Here is a 21,379-nt window from a genome sequence, read left to right on the forward strand (position 1 = left end):
CTTCTTACCTATTACTTTGCCTCTTGCTGAATTTCTTCTGCACTGACACATAAAGAAGCTGAGCTTCATTAAGTCCTGAGACCAGGTGTGTGATTTCAATTAAAAGACAGTGGGTTTGGGCTTCCCTGGTGGCGCAGCGGTTGAGAATCTGCCTGCTAATGCAGGGGACACGGGTTCAAGTCCTGGTCTGGGAAGATCCCACATGCCACGGAGCAACTAGGCCCGTGAGCCACAACTACTGAGCCTGCGCGTCTGGAGCCTGTGCTCCGCAACAAGAGAGGCCGCGATAGTGAGAGGCCCGCGCACCGCGATGAAGAGTGGCCCCCGCTTGCCGCAGCTAGAGAAAGCCCTCGCACAGAAACGAAGACCCAACACAGCCAAAAATAAATAAATTAATTAATTAATTTAAAAAAAAAATAAAAATAAAGTGGAAAAGAACAACCATCTTTCTAAAAAAAAAAAAAAAAGACAGTGGGTTTGAGTCCCAGCCCGTGGGTTCAAGTACCAGTCTGAGTTTTGGCTGAGTTCTAATCCCATCTGAGGTGCAGTTGGGTATGAGTCCCAATCTGAGTTGTGTGGTTTCAGATTTCTATAGAACTGTGTATTCATTTTTGAAGAACAAAATTTAAAACTGTATGAAAAAAAAAAAAACTGTATGAAAGGCTGGAAATATGTCGTAGAAAATTATGTCTAAAATTAAAGCGCAAATTTCATAATCATAATTTTTCACTGAATGTCTTCTTTTCTAAAATGCCATTAATTGTAAGATGGACCATTAATTGAATAATGGCTTTTCAGGCAAAAAACCTGTTGAGTCAAATATGGTAGCCGCTAGCCATATGTGGCTACTTAAATTTAAATTAATTACAATAAAAAAATCCAGTTCTTTAGTCTCACTAGCTACGTGTCAAGTGCTTGCTAGCTACATGTTCTATATTATAGAACATTTCCATCATCACACAAAGTTCTACTGGACAGCACTGCTATAGAGTTTTGATGAATGTGGGGTAAGAAGGAAGAAGGTTTGAGGGCAGCTGTGGTTTGTGAAAGCACCGGAGACCAAGTTGCTTTGGAAGAAATGGATTTTAACGAGTGGTGTGTGAGGGTGAAACCGAGCAAGAACCTATAGTGCCCTCCTGGGTACAAAAGCCTTTCAGTGTTTTCCTTTCTTATTTGCAGGAAAACGTTTCAGCCTCCTAGACCTTCCCTGAGTACCAAAGGGCAGATTCAAACAGTTGCTAATCAGGGAAGTGAGGGAATGCAGAAACAAAGGAAGAGCAGTCAAGAAACAGTAGTACCTCGATAAAGCAGAATCCTAGTTCCTCCTCAAGGAATATACATAACAATACATCTCTGAGTTCTTCTGCAGGAACTAAGGCCCCCCCCCCCCAGGGGGAGGATGATAACTCCAGGCTGAGCACAAGATTGCTGGAGCACCGCCCTGTTACCTCACCACCAACCAATCAGAAGAAACTTACACACTGCAGCCCTCACCCCAAATCTTGCCTGTAAAAATTTCTCCCCGAAAACCATTAGGGAGTTTGGGGTTTTTTTGAGCACAAACCATCCGTTCTCCTTCCTTGGCCCTGCAATAAACCTTCCTCTACTCCAAACTCCGATGCTTCAGTTTGTTTGGCCTCACTGCGTGTCAGACACACAAAATTGCATTCCATAACAGGGATTATAGTTGGATCTTTACTACAAGGGAAGGAAGTAAAAGTTGGAATTGCATAAAAATGGAGCCCTGGGCTTCCCTGGTGGCGCAGTGGTTGAGAGTCGGCCTGCTAATGCAGGGGGCGCAGGTTCGAGCCCTGGTCTGGGAGGATCCCACATGCCGCAGAGCGGCTGGGCCCGTGCGCCACAACTACTGAGCCTGCGCATCTGGAGCCTGTGCTCTGCAACAAGAGAGGCCAAAATAGTGAGAGGCCCGCGCACCGCGATGAAGAGTGGCCCCTGCTCGCCGCAACTAGAGAAAGCCCTCGCACAGAAACAAGGACCCAACACAGCCAAAAATAAATAAATAAATAAATAAATAAAAATGGAGCCCTACAACAATAGACATATTAACACAAAACAGCAATTATAAGAATTTTTACTAAGAGCTTGCTGATGTCAAGCACCATGCTAAGCGCTTATAAAATAATCTATAAGATTATCTGTGATTACAATCCTGGAAAGTAAGCATAAACCATTTTTACAGATGAGAAAATTGAGGGTCAAGCATTAAGTAACTTGTTCTAGAATAGAGCAAGAAAGTGGCAGGACAAGGATTTGAAACCAGTTTCCAAACCTTATTCTTCTGTTAATCCCGTTCTCAACTGGAGATTGGAGATAAGGGTGGCAGGGGCAGCAGTCTAGAGAAGCTTTCAGCATCACCCTGACCTACTGGAAAACCAGGAACTCTTCCTACTCCCAGGAAGCCCTTTCCTAAAGCCCTCCCTTTCCCTCCTCCCCCACCCTTTCTCCCACTATTCCCCCTGCAGCCATTCCCGCTACAACTCTCAGTACAATAAGGCTGAAGCCAGAGGGGGGAGTCATGCAAGGGCTGTCCTAGACACATAGAATTAGAATTCCTACGTGGGACGTAGAGCCAGGGAATGTGAATTTACCAAAAAACTCTCCGGTGATTCTCATTTGCGTGCTCTAGTGGAGGAAATTGTACCATACCATAAAAAGATTGGCAGGAACTTGAAAGTCAATTAAATATTTAGTTAAATGAAAATGATTGTTGTAAATATGGTTACTAAATTGAATGCAAAGCCAAATCTTGAAAAAGAACATTTATATAATAAATATAGCATAATAATTGGGTTTTATGACCCCAGATTACATTAGTAAAGACAGGAATTTGTGAGATGTAAAAGCAAAAACAAAACAAACAAAAATAAAACCCATTAATTGTTAAATGGATGATGTTAAAGATTACTTTTTTGCTCTTCATTTAGACAACCAAAGAAGCATAGGTTCAGGGCTACATCTAATAAACTTAGAGGCAATCACTACTAGAATTAAGAACCACCTTCCAAATTACCACCAACGAAAAGAAAACAAAAGCACTGCAAGTGAGAAGAAAATGTAGAAAACAGCAAATAAGCCTAAAAGAGAGTATGAAAAAGATTCCAGAAATAGGAGCAAATGCACCAGTTATTATGCTAATTGTAAATGTTTTACGCTCTGTAATAAAAAGAAGAGTTGCTCACACTGGGCTAAAAACAAACAAAATATGATTATGTGCTGCTTATAAAAGACAACCTAAAACATAATTACACAAAAAAGGTTAAAACTAGGGACTGCCCTGGCCGTCCAGTGGTTAAGATTCCACGTTTCTACTTCCACTGCAGGGGGTGCGGGTTTGATCCCTGGTCAGGGAAATAAGATCCTGTATGCCGTGTGGCGTGGCCAGAAAAAAACAAAAACAAAAGACAAAGTTAAAATTAAAAGGGTGAATAAAGACATATCAATCAAAGGTGGGAAAAAGAAAACATCAATGGAAAATATTACTAAACAGAGGATTCAAGACAAAAGCACTATTCAAAATGAATGTAGACTTTACAAGTGTAAAACAATGAAAAACTCAAAGATCTTTTCATAAGGAAAAAGTTTACTGGACTTAACTGTATAAAAATGTAAATGGTTGAATAGCTAAAACAACATAATCGGCTGAAAAGGTAAACAGTAAAACAGAAAAATATTTTCAAAAATGAAACACAAGGTTAGTATTGTAGCTTTACTATATAAAGAGTTTGTGCAAATCCCTGAGAAAAATATTAATGCAAAGATAGACAATTCAAAAAGAAGGAAACTGAATCAATCTAAATCAAAGAAATTAGAAATGAAATAACTGGCTTCTCTCACATTAACCATTAAAAAAAATCCCAGCAAGAGCACTGGTGGAAATATAAATTGGTATCTAATTATCTGGACATGATTCTGGCACAAGCTCTCTGGAGCTTTTAAAAGGTTCATTCCTGGGCTTCCCTGGTGCCGCAGTGGTTAAGAGTCTGTCTGCCAATGCAGGGGACAAGGGTTCAAGCTCTGGTCAGGGAGGATCCCACATAACTAGGCCCGTGAGCCACAACTACTAAGCCAGCAGTCTATATATTTATTTATTTATTTATTTATTTATGGCTGCGTTGGGTCTTTGCTGCTGGGTGTGGGCTTTCTCTAGCTGCAGCGAGTGGGGGCTACTCTTCTTTGCGGGGCGTGGGCTTCCCATTGCGGTGGCTTCTCTTGTTGGGAAGCACGCTGAGCCAGCACTCTAGAGCCTGCGGGCCACAACTGCCGAAGCCCGCGCGCCTACAGCCCGTGTTCCACAACAAGAGAAGCCCGCGCACCACAATGAAGAGTAGCCCCTGCTAGCCACAACTAGAGAAAGCCTGCGTGCAGCAACGAAGACCCAATGCAGCCAAAAATAAATAAATTTATTTAAAATATATATATATTAAAATGTTCATTCCTTTTGAAACAATAACTCCACTTCTGGGAATCAAGCTTGTGGACAGAATCAGAACTGCCAGACCAAGATTTATGTAAGAAGATGTTCAGGAAATTATTTTTTATGATAGAATTTTGAGAGAGCCAGAATATTAAATGATGGTGGAAATTTTTAGAAAGGTATGGTATATCCATAAGACTAAATATTCTGACTCATCAAAATTGTATTTGAGAAGTTGTTATTGAAATAAAGAAATGATGTATGGTATAATGTTAATTTTAAAAAAAGAAGTATGCCACATTCTATAAACTGTATACTAAATTGCATACATAGTATCATCTCAAATAAATTAATAGTGCTTACCTTTGAGCAATGGGATTATAAGGGTTTTTTTGTTTTTTTTCTTTAGAATACTTTTCTGTATTTTCTCAACTTTCTACACTGAGCACAGGTTACTTTTATAACCAGAAAAGATCTGAGTAGCTTCTTCAATAAATGGTGCTGGGAAGACTGGACATTCACATGCCAAAGAATGAAATTGTACCCACATCTTATACCACTTACAAAAATTAACTTGAAATGGATTAAAGACTTAAATGTAAGACCTGAAACCATAAAACTCCTAGAAGAAAACAGGGGAAAATCTCCTTGACATGGGTCTTGGCAATGACTTTTTGGTTATGACACTAAAAGCATAAGCAACAAAAGTGAAAATAAACAAGTGGGAATACATCAAACTACAAAGCTTCTCTACAGCAAAGGAAACAATTAACAAAATGAAAAGGCAACCTATGGAAGAGAGAAAATATTTGCAAACCATATATCTGATAAGGGGTTACTATCCAAAATATATAAGGAACTCATACAACTCAATAGCATAAAACACAAATAATCCAATTTAAAAATGGGCAGGCTTCCCTGGTGGTGCGGTTGTTGAGAGTCTGCCTGCCAATGCAGGGGACATGGGTTCGAGCCCTGGTCTGGGAAGATCCCACATGCCACGGAGCAGCTAGGCCCGTGAGCCACAACTACTGAGCCTGTGCGTCTGGAGCCTGTGCTCTCCAACGAGAGGCCGCGATAGTGAGAGGCCCGTGCATCGCGATGAAGAGTGGCCCCTGCTTGCCGCAACTAGAGAAAGCCCTTGCACAGAAACGAAGACCCAACACAGCCAAAAATAAATAATAAATAAATAATAAATTAAAAAAAAAAAAAAAAGGTTTAAAAAAAAAAAAAAAAAGGGCAAAAGTCCTGAATAGACATTTTTCCAAAGAAGACATACAAATGGCCGTTAGGTACATGAAAAGTGCTCAACATCACTAATCACCTTGGAAATGCAAATCAAAACCACAATGAGATATCATCTCATACCGGTAGGATGCTTATTATCAAAAAGACAAGAGAAAAAAAAAAAAAAAAAAACAAGAGAAATCAGTGTTGGGAAGGATATGGAGAAAAGGGAACCTTTGTGCACTGTTGGTAGAGATGTAAATTGGTAGAGCCACTATGGAAAACAATATGGAGGTTCCTCAAAAAAATTAAAAATAGAACTACCCTATGATCCAGCAATCTCACTCATGGGTATATACATCCAAAGGAAACTGAATCACTATCTCGAAGAGATATGTGCACCCCCATGTTCACTGCAGCATTGTTTACAATAAACAAGACACGGAAACACCCTAAGCATCCATCAACAGATAAATGGAGAAACAAGATGTGGCATACACAATGGAATACTACTCAGCCATAAAAGAGAAGGAAATCCTGCCATTCGTGACCACCTTGAGAGCATTATGCTAAGTGAAATAAGTCAGATAAAGACAAATACTGTATGATCTTACATGTAGAATCTTAAAAAAAAGCTGAACTCAAAGAAACAGAGAGTAGAATGGTGATTGCCAGGAGCGTCTGTGGGGGGATGGGGAGGCGGCGGGAGGAGAAATAGGGAGATGTTGGTCAAAAGGTACAAACTTCCAGTTATAAGATGAATAAGTTCTGGGCATCTAATGTACAGCATGATGACTGTAGTTAACAATACTATATTATATACTTGAAAGTCACTAAGAGAGTAAATCTTAAATGTTCTCACCACACACACACACACAAAAGGTAACTATTTGAGTTAATAGATGTGTTAACTAACCTTATTATGGTAATCATTTTACAATATCTACATTATCAAATCATCACGTTGTACACTTTAAATGTATACAATGCTATGTCAGTTATAGTTTAATAAAGCTGGGAAAAAAAGAGAAAAATGCCAAAAGTACAATAAAACAAGCTTTAGATTATAAAATAATTTTTTAAAAAAAGAAAAACTTCTGAGTAGAAACAAATCATTCCACTCTGTGAAATCCTTAGTTATAGCCCTGTTTTATTAATCAGAATTCTTGGCACAGAAACTGCCGCTGGCCAGCTTGAGCAAAAGTTAATTTGTTGCAAGGATTCAGGAGACAAAAAGGTTTGGAAAAGCCTGTTTAGCACTGGAGTGATGTGATAAATAACCTTTAACTAGTCTTCATATTCTTATATCACTCAGGCTTCAAAGACATGGGAGAGAGTGTCCCATGGTCTAGCCTAGGTCACCTGCCCGCATCAGGGTGAGGGAGCTGGCCCATTAACTTCCACCAAAGGAGGCACATATCACCTCTCTCCAAGACAGGACAGAGTGGGAGAAAGGTGAGCACCCAAAACTAGTTAGGGTGCTATTAGGAAGGGAGATTAAATCCTATTGACCTGAAATGTGACATCACCACTCTGTCTCTCCTGTTGATAACTTTGCTTCTGAAGTATCTTCTCCATCATTCCTCTCCTATTCATTTCTCATCTCCCTGAAATGAGGCCACTCTCCCCCCATTCCCAACTTTCTCACTCAAGTCACCAATAGAACTGACTGTCAGATCCAATGGATGTTTCTCAGGCCTTATCTTTCTAGATATCTTAGTTTGGGTTCCCCTAAAAGTAGAACCTGAGGCAAGAATTCCCGTGTAAGTGGTTTATTTGGGAGGGGATCCCCGGAAATACAGGTAAAGGAGTGAAGAAATGGGAAGGAAAGGGAAGAAAGTCAACACAGTGTGTGTTATCAAACAAGTTACGGCTATGGGCAACCAGACCTTAATCCTGTTCCAGGGAACTCTGGGAAATAGGGTAGAACATGCATCTCAGAGTTACATCACTCAAGGGGCAAGGGAGCTGGAGTAGTTGTACACCAGCTTCTGTCAATCATCAGCTGAAGGCTGTTTGAAGGGGAGTGGTGTGCCTTAATTCCCTGGCATTTCCAGCCCCCCATTCCATGGACAGAGCAGGTTCTGGAAACCAGAGAGAGTCCAGAATCAAAGAGATGCAGGTTTTGGCAGTTGGAAATCTGGCTGCATACACTGGTAAGAGCTGAGGAAACACGGGCTTGGCACCAACAGCATTTGCTTTATTAGACATTTCTGTGTGTTGTTTCACATTGCTCATGAGGCTTCTTGAAATTCTTCCTTCCCTTGGATACTGGAACATACTACCCCACTGGTTTTCTGCCCTCTTCTCTTGCCACTTCCTTCCATTCTTCTTCAAAGGCTCCTTGTCTTTTTTCCTATACTTAGATATTGGTAATAAGCCAACTGTTGTCTTCTCATCTCACACAATCTCCTCATCGACCTCAACATATCCTCGCTGTGGAGCCCATCTATAGACTGACTGATCCAGATGAATATTTCTGGCTCTCCTCTCTTTTGTGGAGTCCACACTCAACAGCTTAAAAATATCTCCACTTGGATCTCCCATGAGCACCTTAACCCCAACAGGTCCAAAACTTACCTCTCCAAATCTTCTCTTCTCTCTGAATCTCTCTCTCCTGAGTGCCCTGTCTCAAAATGGCAGCACCATCCATCCAGTTTCCCATGCCAGAGACCTGGGATCATCCTTCCTTTGCTCTTCCCTCTCCTCACCTCTGATGCCTAATTGATCACGAAGTCTTAGCCATCCTAACTTCTAATCTCTTTTCTGCGCTCTCTGCCTTTAAGGCAGACTACCTTTATGCACCACAGTCAATAAAGGCTAGGTAGAGAAGGGACTCCTAGCTTTCTCCCCAACATTCTGTTGGCTCCGTTTGGGCTCATTCCAGTCCCTGAGTCTTTGTTGACTTCAGTCCTGCCCCTTTGGCTTGGAAAGACCTCAGCTTCCCTGGCTCACCTCAAAGTGTTTGCTGTAGCCTTAGAGTTGGACTTATCCCCAGGAACTTCCCATTCTTGGTAGGATTCTGAATCAGCTGGGATTAAGTTTGGTTGTGAATTATCAAAATCCAAAACAACTGGGACTTAAATAGGCTAAAAGTGTATTCATTTCTTATATATAAAAAAAAAAATTCTGCGAAGGAGATCAGTCCAGGGCTGGTGTGACTCCCCCCCCCCCCACCCGATAGTGTCTCAGTTTCTGCTTCTGAGGGAACCCAAATTAAGACAAAAGAATAAAAACTCACTTGGAGCATTTGATTGAAAATAACAATTCCCCTGAGCACAGTTCTTTAACAACTTGGTTAAATTTCAGGTGTACATAAATCTGTGGAGGGTAGAAGCCCTAGGAAGGTTTTCAATGAGTTACTTCTTCTCCATGTGGAACTATCACGTGACACTGCTATGTAGCAGCCTACAAGAAGCTCTGTTCTGAGAGAATCAGAGAATGTGACTTCTTCCTTCTGGGGTTCCCGGGGACACCCCTGCCCACAATTCCTGCCAACACCGCCACCACCAGGCTCTAACTTCTCAGCATCTTTCCTCCCCCACTGCCTCTCAGGCCGACTTCATTCCGGAGCCCAGCAAGCAGCTCACTGGTTTCCCCAGGGTCTTATCTCACCCAATCTCGGCCAAGGTCCAAAACTCTCCCATTATCCGAGGGCGGTGTCACTGAGCTGTCAGGGTCGTGAGAGCTGATAGCTGAAGCACTTGAGGAGGTAAGAGTTGATAATAGCTTGCTGAGTTCACCCCACCCAAGCAATATTTACTTCTTAATGGGAACAATCTTGAGCCAGTGTTTTTTCACCACTTGGCTCAAAGACAGTGGTAATTATCGGAACAGCACCCTAGGGTAAAAGGATGAGGCTACGTATGGGCCCAGGCTACCAGGGCAGGGATTCTGGCCAAGAGCCCCACCCTCTGCCTTAGGCCCTGCTGGCTGCTCCGAGGGCTGAGGGGCTCTCTATCTCAGCTACATCTGCGATCCACACCCGCACACTGGTAGAGAAACAACTTTACATGACTGAGGAAGGGATGGTGCCAGCCTGTTGCCCAGGTGAAGGTGCCAAGGCAAGATTGAGAAACAGTGTCTGAAAACAGAAAAATGTGTTTTTTTGCTGGCAAAATTTCCAAAACTACATAAAAGCAGAGACGACAAGTCACCACTTCGGACTTATCACCCAGATCCAACAACCAATACTTTGCCGTTCTTGTTTTATCAAGTACCCCAGTTTTTTTTTGCTGGGGGGGGGGCAAGTTTTCTCTAAAGCGAATCTCAGTTAGCATGTCATTTTCACTTCAATATGCTTCTCAAAAGAAAGGAAGGAAGGAAGGAAGGACAAAAGGAAGGAAGGAAGGAAAAGGTTTTTCTTCTATGACCACAGCGCTATTAACACAGTTAGAATTATTAACGATTCACAAATACCAGCTATCACGTAGTCCATATTTAAATTTTGAGACAATTGGGAAAACAGAGGAGTACTTTTTAGATGGTGGGACTTTTTTTTCTTTTACAACATCAGAGCAGACAGAGTTATAGGAATAAATTAGGGGAGCAGAGATTGTACCCTCTTAGACCCTCTCCAAACATTCAGTTGACCCAAACTAAGGTGGTGGAGTCTTGCTAAGCTGAAAAGGCAAATTTTCTCCTTATACTTCTTCAGTCCAGAAAAAAGTAAAGGTGCTCTTCCCAGTTTTCGCCCTGTGCTCCTATTCACAGAATTTTGTAAGGTACTGGAAGGTTACTTCTACCCACCTCCAAGGGCTCATATCAGTCTCCCTCTAAAACAATGTGAATAAAAGACTCCGTTTACATTCTAAGGGGGAACATTATGGTGTCCACTTCTCGTTCTTTATATCAAAGACGCAGGGAAAAAATGATGAGGATTTGTACATTTGTACATGAGCCAGGAATTGTCCATTAACTTTCTAAATGATCCAGTCATAGTCTACTGAATTTGGAAGAACTGCCAAAGATGAAACGGCTTTTCCTGCTCAACTGGAACTAAGGGAAAGTGGTTTGGGACAGAGAGTGACAAGTCAGGGAAAGATAAAAATCACCACAACTCCTACCAGCTTGCCTAGAAACAAGTTGGCTTTAATTTTATCTGATAGCACTTCTCCTTGCTCGAAATGAGTGTTTTCTAGTTAGAGCTAACATTTAAAAAGTTTCCTTAAGTCCCAGGCTCTATTCTCAGGACTCACTCTATGAGCTCATGTCACCCTCACAACTATCTGAAGTAGACCTAATTATTATTCTCACTTTTACAAATGAGAAAACTGAAGTGCAGAGAAGTTAAGAATAACCTGCACAAGATTACATAGCCAGTTATAATTGGAAGAGGTAGGGCTTGAACACAAGGCATCTATCTCCGGCCTGCATTCATAACCACGATGTCGTATATACCACCTCGGGATGAAAAGCTGTGTTTTTTTGTGCACGTGGTCTCATCTGATATCATTGCTTAGTTCCATCCCAACACTTCTCACATTGTCCTATTTAATCTCTGCTTACTCTCCTGTTTTTCCCAATAAAGTTGTGAGCTCCTTGAAAGCAAGGGCTGCTATGTCCCTACAGGGCTTAGTAAATGGCAGGCATCCATTAAATGTATGTAACAGGACCAGGACTCACCCCCAGTGCAAAATCTAAGAGAGCTCCAAAAAACTCAGCAATAACACGAGTAATGGTTTAATGAAATGTTTTTTGAAAAATCAGGGACTTCCCCGGCGGTCCAGTGGTTAGGACTCTGCACTTCCACTGCAGGGGACACGGGTTCAGTCCCTGATTGGGGAACTAAGATCCCACATGCCACACAGCTCGGCCAAAAAAAAAGGGGGGAGGGGAGAAAAATCAAAATCAGGATCAGTCACAGTGCCATGTTAAGCCATAACAGAGTCTGAGGCCAAAGGAAAAATCAGCAACAGTGATCCCATCTTTTTTTTAACATTTATTTATTTATTTATTTATTTTTGGCTGAGTTGGGTCTTCGTTGCTGCCCTAGGGCTTTCTCTAGTTACAGCGAGCCGGGGCTACTCTTCGTTGCGGTGCTCGGGTTTCTCATTGTGGTAGCTTCTCTTGTTGCAGAGCACGGGCTCTAGGCACGGGCTTCAGTAGTTGTGGCATGCAGGCTCAGTAGTTGTGGCGCAGGGGCTTAGTTGCTCCGCGGCATGTGGGATCTTCCCAGACCAGGGCTCGAACCCGTGTCCCCTGCATTGGCAGGCGGATTCTTAACCACTGCGCCACCAGGGAAGTCTCCCGTCTTTAAAATATTGATGTTTTGGTCATACTAGGTTTTTTGCATTAATTTTGATTTCTTTAAAATATTGCATTAAAATATTACTTTTCTTGATTACTGAGGTTTTTTTGTGTCCCCACCCAACCCCCCTTAAATTTTGCTCCCAAGGTGAGCAGCTCACTTGCCTCATCCTAGTTTAGGTCCTGGGTATAATTGAATAAATGGTTGAGTTCACACACCAGTGTCTACATTTTACAGATGGGAAAACTGAAACCAAGGTGCAGAGAGATGGAACACTTTATTCAAGGCCACATAACTAATTGGTATCAATTCTTTTGGAATTGGAACACAGACTTTGTAACTTCTGGTATCTCAAACTTAGTATCTTAAAAATGGAATTTATGCTTTAGCTAAGAATGATGAATAGCAAAAATAAATGAAGTTCACAGGTAGGACAAAAATGTGAACCAATGGTTTTAAAGGTTGCGCTAAACATGGTTTTAAAGGTTGCGCTAAACTATGCATTATCAGCTACTCACATATGATAATATTGAAAAACATGACTATTGTCATCATTTTAAAAGAATTTATAATCATTAATTCATTCAACAAACATTTATTCAGTACCTACCGTGGAGATTTCTCCTTTTTTATTTTTTATTATTTTTATTTATTTATTTATTTATGGGCTGCGCTGGGTCTTTGCTGCTGCGTGCGGGCTTTCCCTAGTTGCAGCGAGCAGGGGCTACTCTTCTTTGCTGTGCGCGGGCTTCTCATTGTGGTGGCTTCTCTTGTTGCAGAGCACGGGCTCTAGGTGCGTGGGCTTCAGCAGTTGCAGCACGTGGGCTCAGTAGTTGTGGCTCACGGGCTCTAGAGAGCAGGCTCAGTAGTTGTGGCGCACAGGCTTAGTTGTTCGGCGGCATGTGGGATCTTCATGGACAAGGGATTGAACCCATGTCCCCTGCATTGGCAGGCAGATTCTTAACCACTGCGCCACCAGAGAAGTCCTCCTTTTTAATTTTTTTAAATTTTACTTATTTTTTTTTAAGATTTTTTTTTTGATGTGGACCATTTTTAAAGTCTTTATTGAATTTGTTACAATATTGCTTCTGTTTTATGTTTTGGTTTTTTGGCTGCAAGGCATGTGGGATCTTAGCTCCCCGACCAGGGATCGAAACTGCACCCCCTGCATTTGAAGGTGAAGTCTTAACCACTGGACCACCAGGGAAGTCCCCTTTAATTTTATTTTTAATTTTTTCAATTGAAGTATAGTTGATATACAATGCTGTGCCAATCTCTGCTGTACAGCAAAGTGACTCAGTTATACACATACAGACATTCTTTTTTTAATATTCTTTTCCATTATGGTTTATCACAGGATATCAAATATAGTTCCCTGTGCTATATGGTAGTACCTTGTTGTTTCTTTTGCATTTTTTAATAGAATCCCTACTAGGCCATAAGATGACCCCAAAACACAGGTAATCAATTAATTGTTAGATTAGCCTCTGGATAAACCAGCATTAATTGAAATGAATATATATATATGTACATACATATAGTTGCTACTTTCAATGAATAATGCAAAAGACAAATATAGCAACATACGTTAAATCAATAAAGCTTAAAGTCGTAAGAGACATTGTTTCTAGGAAATTCTTTGTGTTTGCCTGAGTCATCTGAGGTTGGTTATCTCAGTTATTTCAAGCAGGTTGTTAATGAGGTCACGGCCATTGACCAACAGTCCTAAAAAGCCCCTCAAAGAGCATGTCCTGCTAACAATGACTCATTCATTAAACAAACATTCACTGAGCACCTACCATGTACCAGGTTGTGTGTTAGATGCTGGGGATGCAGAGATGTGGAGTCAAAGCCTGTTTGGAAGTGGGGTGTAAGTGGGAGAAGGTCAATAGGCAAGAGTTCAGAGGTCTATCAAGAGGGTTCTTGGAAGACCTCTCAGAAGGGCAAGGAGCATGCCAGTTTGGAGTTGAGGTGTTTGAAAGGGCCCAATAGATAACTCTCCCCGACCTGAAATCTGAATTACTTATAAAATAAAACAAAGAAGTTGGCAAGTAGAGACAAAAATATTAACTTTATCCCTGATATAGCAGATATTGGAGAACGTAGCTTAAATCTGCTAAAAAGAGAGCTTCCCAGTCAGAATTAGACTGACCCACCCAGCCAGCATTCCTGGACCAGGGCAGACCTTGCCCATTGCATGGACAGAGCCTGCCTCTGGAGCACTGGAAGAGAATGGTGGCTCACTGGGGCAGCTTGTACCCAAAAAGTTGGGATTAGACAATGCATGCCCACATATTATGTGTATGGTATAAACTGTGATGTAAATGTGTAAACGTGTATAAATGAACTTTAATCTAATCCTTAGAGGTGGTTAGTTAGCATTTGAATCCATATTCCAGAGTGATTTAAGCACTACAAATGTCATTATTTAAATCTATACCCAGAGGATTTGTTAATAACTATGTTAGAAATAACTTTTCATTGGTGAAATGACTGGTATTTGATATATATATGGCAGGCTAGAAAGATTATACTGGCCCAACTGTCCTCGCATGACAGAAGAAGTGAGGGAGCTCTCTGGGGTCACTTTTATAACGGCACTAATCCCATTCATGAGAGCTCTACCATCATGACCTAATCACCTCCCAAAGGCCCTACCTCCTAATACCATCACCTTGGGAGTTAGGTTTTAATACATGAATTTTGAGGGGGACACAAACATTCAGTCCACAGCAGGGACACAAGTTTGTAGCATCATCTCCAATTTCAAAGTACACAGGTAGGCACAATTCACAGAGAAGTATTCAATCTATAAATATTTATTGAGTCATTAATATATAAATACCAAATTTATAGTAGTAACTCTAGGTGGGAGATTGTATTTCCAAAGATACCCACCACAAACACAAATTTCCAAGGGTAAAATCCTTTTCTGTATGCTATGTATATAGTGCCCAGAAATGAGGGGTGCCTTAACATATGTTTCTTATGTTTGGTAGATAATTAACCTCTGCTTAGGCAGTGCTTGGCATGTGGTAGTTTCTCAGTAAATACCTGCTGAATAAATGAGGGGATAAATCTAGAAGCATAATACCCCCTGTGTGTTAGAGAGCCATTGCTGTGTAGCAAATTACGCCAAATGTTAGCATCTTAAAACAATAAACATTTCTTATTTCACAGTTTCTGCGAGTGAAGAATCAGGAAACAGCTTGGCTGGTTCGTTCTGGCTCAAGGTGTCTCACAAGGTAGCAATTGAGGTGTCAGCTGGGATTACAGTCATTCAAAGCCTGATGAGGCTAGAGGATCCTCTTCCAAAAATACTCACAATGTTGTTGGCCAGAGGCTTCAGTTCCTTATCAAGTGGGCCTCTTCATAGGGCTGCTCACACATGGCAGCTGACTTGCCCCAGAGCAGATGATGATGATTCGAGAGGCCACACTGCCTTCTATGACTGAGTCTCCAATCACTGTCACCTGGGCCTTATTCTATTCATTAGAAGCAAGTCACTACTAAGTCCAGACCCCATTCCAGGGAAAAGGATTACACAATATCAGGGGATCACTGAGGACCATCCTGCTGGCTACCTACCACACCTTGTGAATTGTTAACTGACTGTGCAAATAGCAGCCTCCAAATGCTCAGACAAATGTGTTCTTTGCTGTGAAAGTGGTTATAAACTGTTTATCAACCTTTCTCTCATAGTTCTGCAAACATGGTAACACTATCACCTCTTTGTTCTTCCAATGCAAAGGGCACTCCAGCAGGTAAACGGATAGTGATAACAACTACATTTGCGCTGCAAAGATTCCAGGTAGGTTCAGATGAATTGCTTTGAGGCAGTTTTTGGTTCGTGTCTTTGAAGCACAAGATTGTTCCTTGACTAGAATAAAAGTTTAGTTTGTACTTCTCAAGCCCATCTTCACCAACCCAGCAAAGCTAGATACCAGTTTGAGCATTAAAGAAGAAGAACTATTGACTCTGATAATCCATTTTATTTAAACTCTTGGTCTGAGATGACCCGTAAAAACAAGCAAAGTATCACTATAATCAGGAATTTCTGAGTGAAAGTGATCGGTGTTTGCCAAAGAATGAAATGTGGATTTGCTTCAGGGAAGGAAAAAAAATTTTTTCTTGGTTCTAAAACACACACTTTTTCATGAAAAAAATCAAAGTAAGAAAAACTAAATGCTTTTTGCTTGTTAGTGAGTTTGCTAAACAGAGATTTTGGCTGAGTTAGCTAGAGGCAAAAGTGGTCTCACGTGAATATTTTCTAGTTGGTAAGCCTATATGGCCATTTGATGGGTTAGAGATATGGGCCTTTTGTCTATTTTTAGCCCATTACTTCTGCAGCCTCAGCCAGTGCCTGCGCAACTTCACTCTGTGTGATGAGTCTCTTCATGCCAATTCCAGATAAAGTTTCAGAAGAAGCAATTAAATGTTCATGGTCAGTATACACGGTAAAGTGGAAAAAACAATTTTCCTCTTACAGATCATTTGAATAAAACTTGATATCAAACAAACAAAGATGACTGAAAGGAAATTTTCCCAATTATGCTGTGGGTATGAACATTTTCACAGACTTTCCCTAAAAACAGTTTTGCATGGCGGCTGCCAAACCTGGCCCAGATGTTTCACATCAGATGGTATCTTCACGGAGGCCAGCAGAAACTCTAGCTGAATTTCCCGAAACTCTACACCTCCAAGACCAAATCAATCTTAGTCCTTAGAGTTTTGTACTACCTTGGCCAGTTCTGTGTGGCTGGTAACCTTAGCCACAAACAAAATGCTTTTAAATCATTTCTGTGTAATAATTAGATTAAGATTTGTCCTTTGAAGTCTGCTTCTAGTTGGCATTTTGGATATCACTTAACAAATTTAGACTCTGCTTTTGTGCTCATATGTTGGGCCATGTGGCCATAGGACCCATTAAATTTTTACTTCAAGGCTGCATTAGTGGATAGGAGCAAGTTTATTAACACCAGTACATCTATGGAGAAAGGTGCTTTTATCGGGTAGTATTTTCTCCTTCTCTTAACCAGCTCTCTTTTCTATCAAATGTTTAAATAACCATTCATGTTGGCCTAGACTAGTACTTCTCAAACATTAATGTACATATGAATCATGAAACATCTTGTTAAAAACCAGATTCTGATTCAGTTAGGACTGCGGTGGGGCTGAAGAGTCTACATTTCTAATGTATTCCCAGATTATACTGATATTGCTAATTCCAAAGCTACTCTGAGTCTCAAGGGCTTAGAGCTAAACCATTTAAGGGCAAAAATGGCTTTGCTTTAATAGAAACCCAGTTCTTCTTCTTAGGTGAACGGCCCTAGGATTGAAAAACAACAGCTTTTTACGTAAAGAATCTCTCTCTCTCTCTCTCTATTTCTGGCACAAGGCAAGCTCTTGAATTTCCTTTCAGCTAAATCGGTTTGAACAAAGAAAATACTGTTTGAACCACTTTAGATCGATAAACACATTCCTTGTTTCTAATGACTGTAGTCAGTAATGGAAATCGGATGGACATTTTTAGCAATTGCCTTTTCTCTTTAAAAGGTCAGCACATTAGCTGTGGTTTATTTACTTCGTTTGAAGTGACCTCCAATTCTGCTCAGGAAACACTCTACAAGCTACTTTAAGGTAATTAATCATATTGAATTTGTGACTGGTTTTTAAAAGGCTTTCTAAACTCAGTACATTCTCAAGGACTTTCAGTGTCATTTCACCTCTCTCTCTCCCTCTCTCTCTCTCTCTCTCTCTCTCTCTCTCTCTCCTAATTGGCCCACATCCTACAGACTCCACAAAGCTTCCCATACTACTAATAATTTAAAATACACACACAGAGAACGCCCATTTCTTTAAGGATGCTCCGCCTAGCTTCAAGAAGCAAACTAGCTAAGAGAGTAACAGAGACGGGGATGCCACATCAGCTGTTGGAGGACCAGCAGGCTAGAGAAAAATTCCCTTTGCTTCTCACTGGAGAGTTTCAGGCAATTCCAGAGGATTGGCCACACTCTGTTTGAGACACACTATTTAATTTCACAGAATATGTTCCGTTTTAGGTCTTCCTTGAAGAATGTAGGGTCTGCAGAGAGGGAAAAGCAAATGATTCCCACTGCATCTCTCTCCTGAATGGGATTTATTTGCCAGGATCTTGTTGAGCAAATACCCAGGACAGAAATAATACAATTTCATAATTTCTATCTAAGTTACTCCACCGTCTTGGCAGGTCTAGAACATTTAGTTTTTTCATTACTCTATTATTCTTTGAGTTGTAATTTCATGGTTGACTACTTCCCTTACTTTAAAAAAAAAAAAAAAAAGGTAGTAGCTACCTTTCTGCTACATTACCCTAGATAGAGGAGCCTCAGGAACCACATTGCCAGGGATCAAACCCTAGCTCCTTCATCACTAACTATCTGACCTTAACTTCAGATGACTTAAGTTGCTTTACCTCAGTTTCCTCATCTGAAAAATGGGGATAATAAAAGTTCCTTCTCGGGCTTCCCTGGTGGCGCAGTGGTTAAGAATCCGCCTGCCAATGCAGGGTACACGGATTCAAGCCCTGGTCTGGGAAGATCCCACATGCCACGGAGCAACTAAGCCCGTGCGCCACAAGTACTGAGCCTGCACTCTAGAGCTCGTGAGCCACAGCTACTGAGCCCACGTGCCACAACTACTGAAGCCCACATGCCTAGAGCCTGTGCTCCGCAACAAGAGAAGCCACCACAGTGAGAAGCCCGCGCTCGCCACAAATAGAGAAAGCCTGCACGCAGCAACAAAGAACCAACACAGCCAAAAATAAATAATAAATTAAAAAAAAAAAAGAAATAAAGATGATACACTCTCTTAAAAAAAATTAAAAAATAAAAGTTCCTTCTCTATGAGGAGCTTGAAGGAATACAACTGGCTCAGTAAAAATGCTCAATAAAAGTTACCTATTATTTTAATTCCATTCAACACAATTAACTGCAAAATGTCCAACATGGATCAGTGCAACATAACCACCAGGTTCTGTCCAGGTAATTCTAAAAACAACTTGTCAATTGTCTGCATTAAGTCAATCCAATAGTTTGGTGGTATGACAAGGCAATCACGTGTGCCCATAACATCAGATGATAGCAAATGGAGTGGTCTCTACCCACCCTCCCACCCATGAGAACATAAGTGATAAAAATGCTTTGAAAAGTTGAATTCCCCACACTGAAAAAACACATACACAATAATAATTGCTATAAACTACTAATATATTACAACCCTGGATTTTATTTTTAGTTTCTGGTTTTCTAAAACCCTGTGTGGTACAGGTCAACCAATATGCAAGTGTGTATTAGGTCCACTGCCCTGAATTAGGTACAACGAGAACTTCAAAGATGATATAAGACAAGGTTTCTGCCCTCAAAGGTTTGGCAATCTACACTGGAGAGATCAAGTTGTCTGCAGTTCACTGCAAGGACGGAAAGAGATGCTCCAGTACAGATTCAGAGAGCCATGGGGGGTTTCATAATAATCAAATGTCAACTGAGGCATCCCTATTTAGAACTAAGCTTTCCATCTTAAAGAATTCTCGTTCATCCCCACAATGGCCATAAAAGTGTGTGTGTGTGCGTGTGCACAAATTTGCTGCCATAGTCCAGTCTAAAGCCACTATTTTTTTTTATATTCATTCAACAAATATTGATCAAGAGCATATCACATGCGCTAAGAATTGTGCCCTATTTATTCTAGTCACAATTATACACACAAGTCCAGAGTCCTTCAGGCAGTGGCCTTTACAAAAATGAATAAATTGCGGTAAAAATCTTTCACTCTTCAATTACACAAAATATCCACGTAGGCCAATTTGAAGGTAGAGGATTTGTTTTAGAAACAGGCATCAAGACTCTGGTGGAGAAATCCAAAGTTTCGTTATGAATAGATGTGAACCAAAACCAAGAAACGGGGACTCCCCTGGTGGCGCAGTGGTTAAGAATCCTTCTGCCAATGCAGGGTACATGGGTTCGAGCCCTGGTCCGGGAAGATCCCACATGCCGCGGAGTAACTAAGCCCGTGCGCCACAACTACTGAGCCTGCGCTCTAGAGCCCATGAACCACAACTACTGAAGCCTGTGCGCCTAGAGCCCATGCTCCACAACAAGAGAAGCACCGCAATGAGAAGCCTGCGCACCGCAAGGAAGAGTAGCCCCCACTCGCCGCAACTAGAGAAAGCCCACGTGCAGCAACAAAGACCCAACGCAGCCAAAAAAAAAAAAAAAAAAAAAAAAACCAAGAAATGATTCTCAATACCTTTTACAGCAAAAGCAGAGTTGGTTGCCTATCTGAATGTTCCAATGTCGTTCCATTGATATTCATTTTATTTTTTGAGTATTAATAGCTACTAAAAGAAAATAAAATCAGGGTACAATGAGACCCTTACTGCAGGAGCACTGTAATAATATCCCAATTTGCTGGATACTGTGAGTAAAATCACCAGGCAGCTGAAGAGATGGGGCCATTTTATGTTCAGCTATAGCACACTCAACCTTTGACATGAGATCTGTTTGTGAAACAAGAAATGTTAGCTTAAACCCCAGGGCCTCTTAAACCCTTGACCTCTCTCAAAAATGCTGCAGGATATATTGAGGCAAATAGTTAGGTAAGTTCGAAATAGAAATAAATGCTCCATGAATGTATTTGAACCCTTGACATTGCAGCCCTGTTGGTCAGGGAAGATCCTGCTATTTTCACCGGGAAATCCTTTCTCCCTTGAAATCACTTTGGAGGTAACATTATTTTTTCCTTGTCACTCAAAAATTTTTTTACTTGTCATAAAATAAAGTGAAAAAACTCTGAGCCCAAGTACATAAAAGCCTTAAATGCATGAGCTTTATCATTATCTTTCCTACCATAGTTCTGTTAGTCCTTAAATTTCATGGTGCTGAAAATATCCTTTTTGCATTTCTTTTCTGGATTGTTCCCCCTCTGAGCAATGGTTACCAGAATCTTTTAGAATGACATGTATTTGCTAATTGGATTAAAGGCGAGATAATGGAAGAGATTTTTTTCAAATATCACTGTGACATTCTTAATCTGGGACACAGATGTTCCCACATCTTTTTGCATGTTTGTGTTCAGTGATTACACTAAGAAAAGGTTTCAGAATCTTCCAAATTGTTCAAATTCATCTTCCACACAGTTGGAAGCAGGAAGCCATTAAGATGAAGGCCTTGAAACTTACATGTAATAAACAGGAGGTAAAGGAAGGTAGAAAAGGGAGGGAGGAGTCCAACTTGTTCTTAGTTGATGTTTTCTATATTTCAGCTCTCAAAATTGTCCTTTTGTTTAATTCATTTATTGAAGTGGTTAATGCTTTTTATTATCCCATGCACACAGATAAAAATATTAAAATGCACTTACTAAGTGGAAGATGAAAGATAATTCTCATTTAGGTGGTTACACTACCTTCACTGTAGGTAGTTCTTTTACCT

General features: G+C 40.8%; 1 long non-coding RNA gene across 1 annotated transcript in view; it reads left to right on the top strand.

The window, feature by feature from the left end:
* LOC309620021 overlaps positions 1–21,379 on the top strand; it is a 601,726-nt gene that overhangs the window by 149,038 nt on the left and 431,309 nt on the right. The gene's annotated exons all lie outside the window — the stretch shown is intronic.

This window comes from Balaenoptera borealis (genome assembly GCF_965194805.1).
Source record: "Balaenoptera borealis genome assembly, chromosome: X".
Lineage (NCBI taxonomy): Eukaryota > Metazoa > Chordata > Mammalia > Artiodactyla > Balaenopteridae > Balaenoptera > Balaenoptera borealis.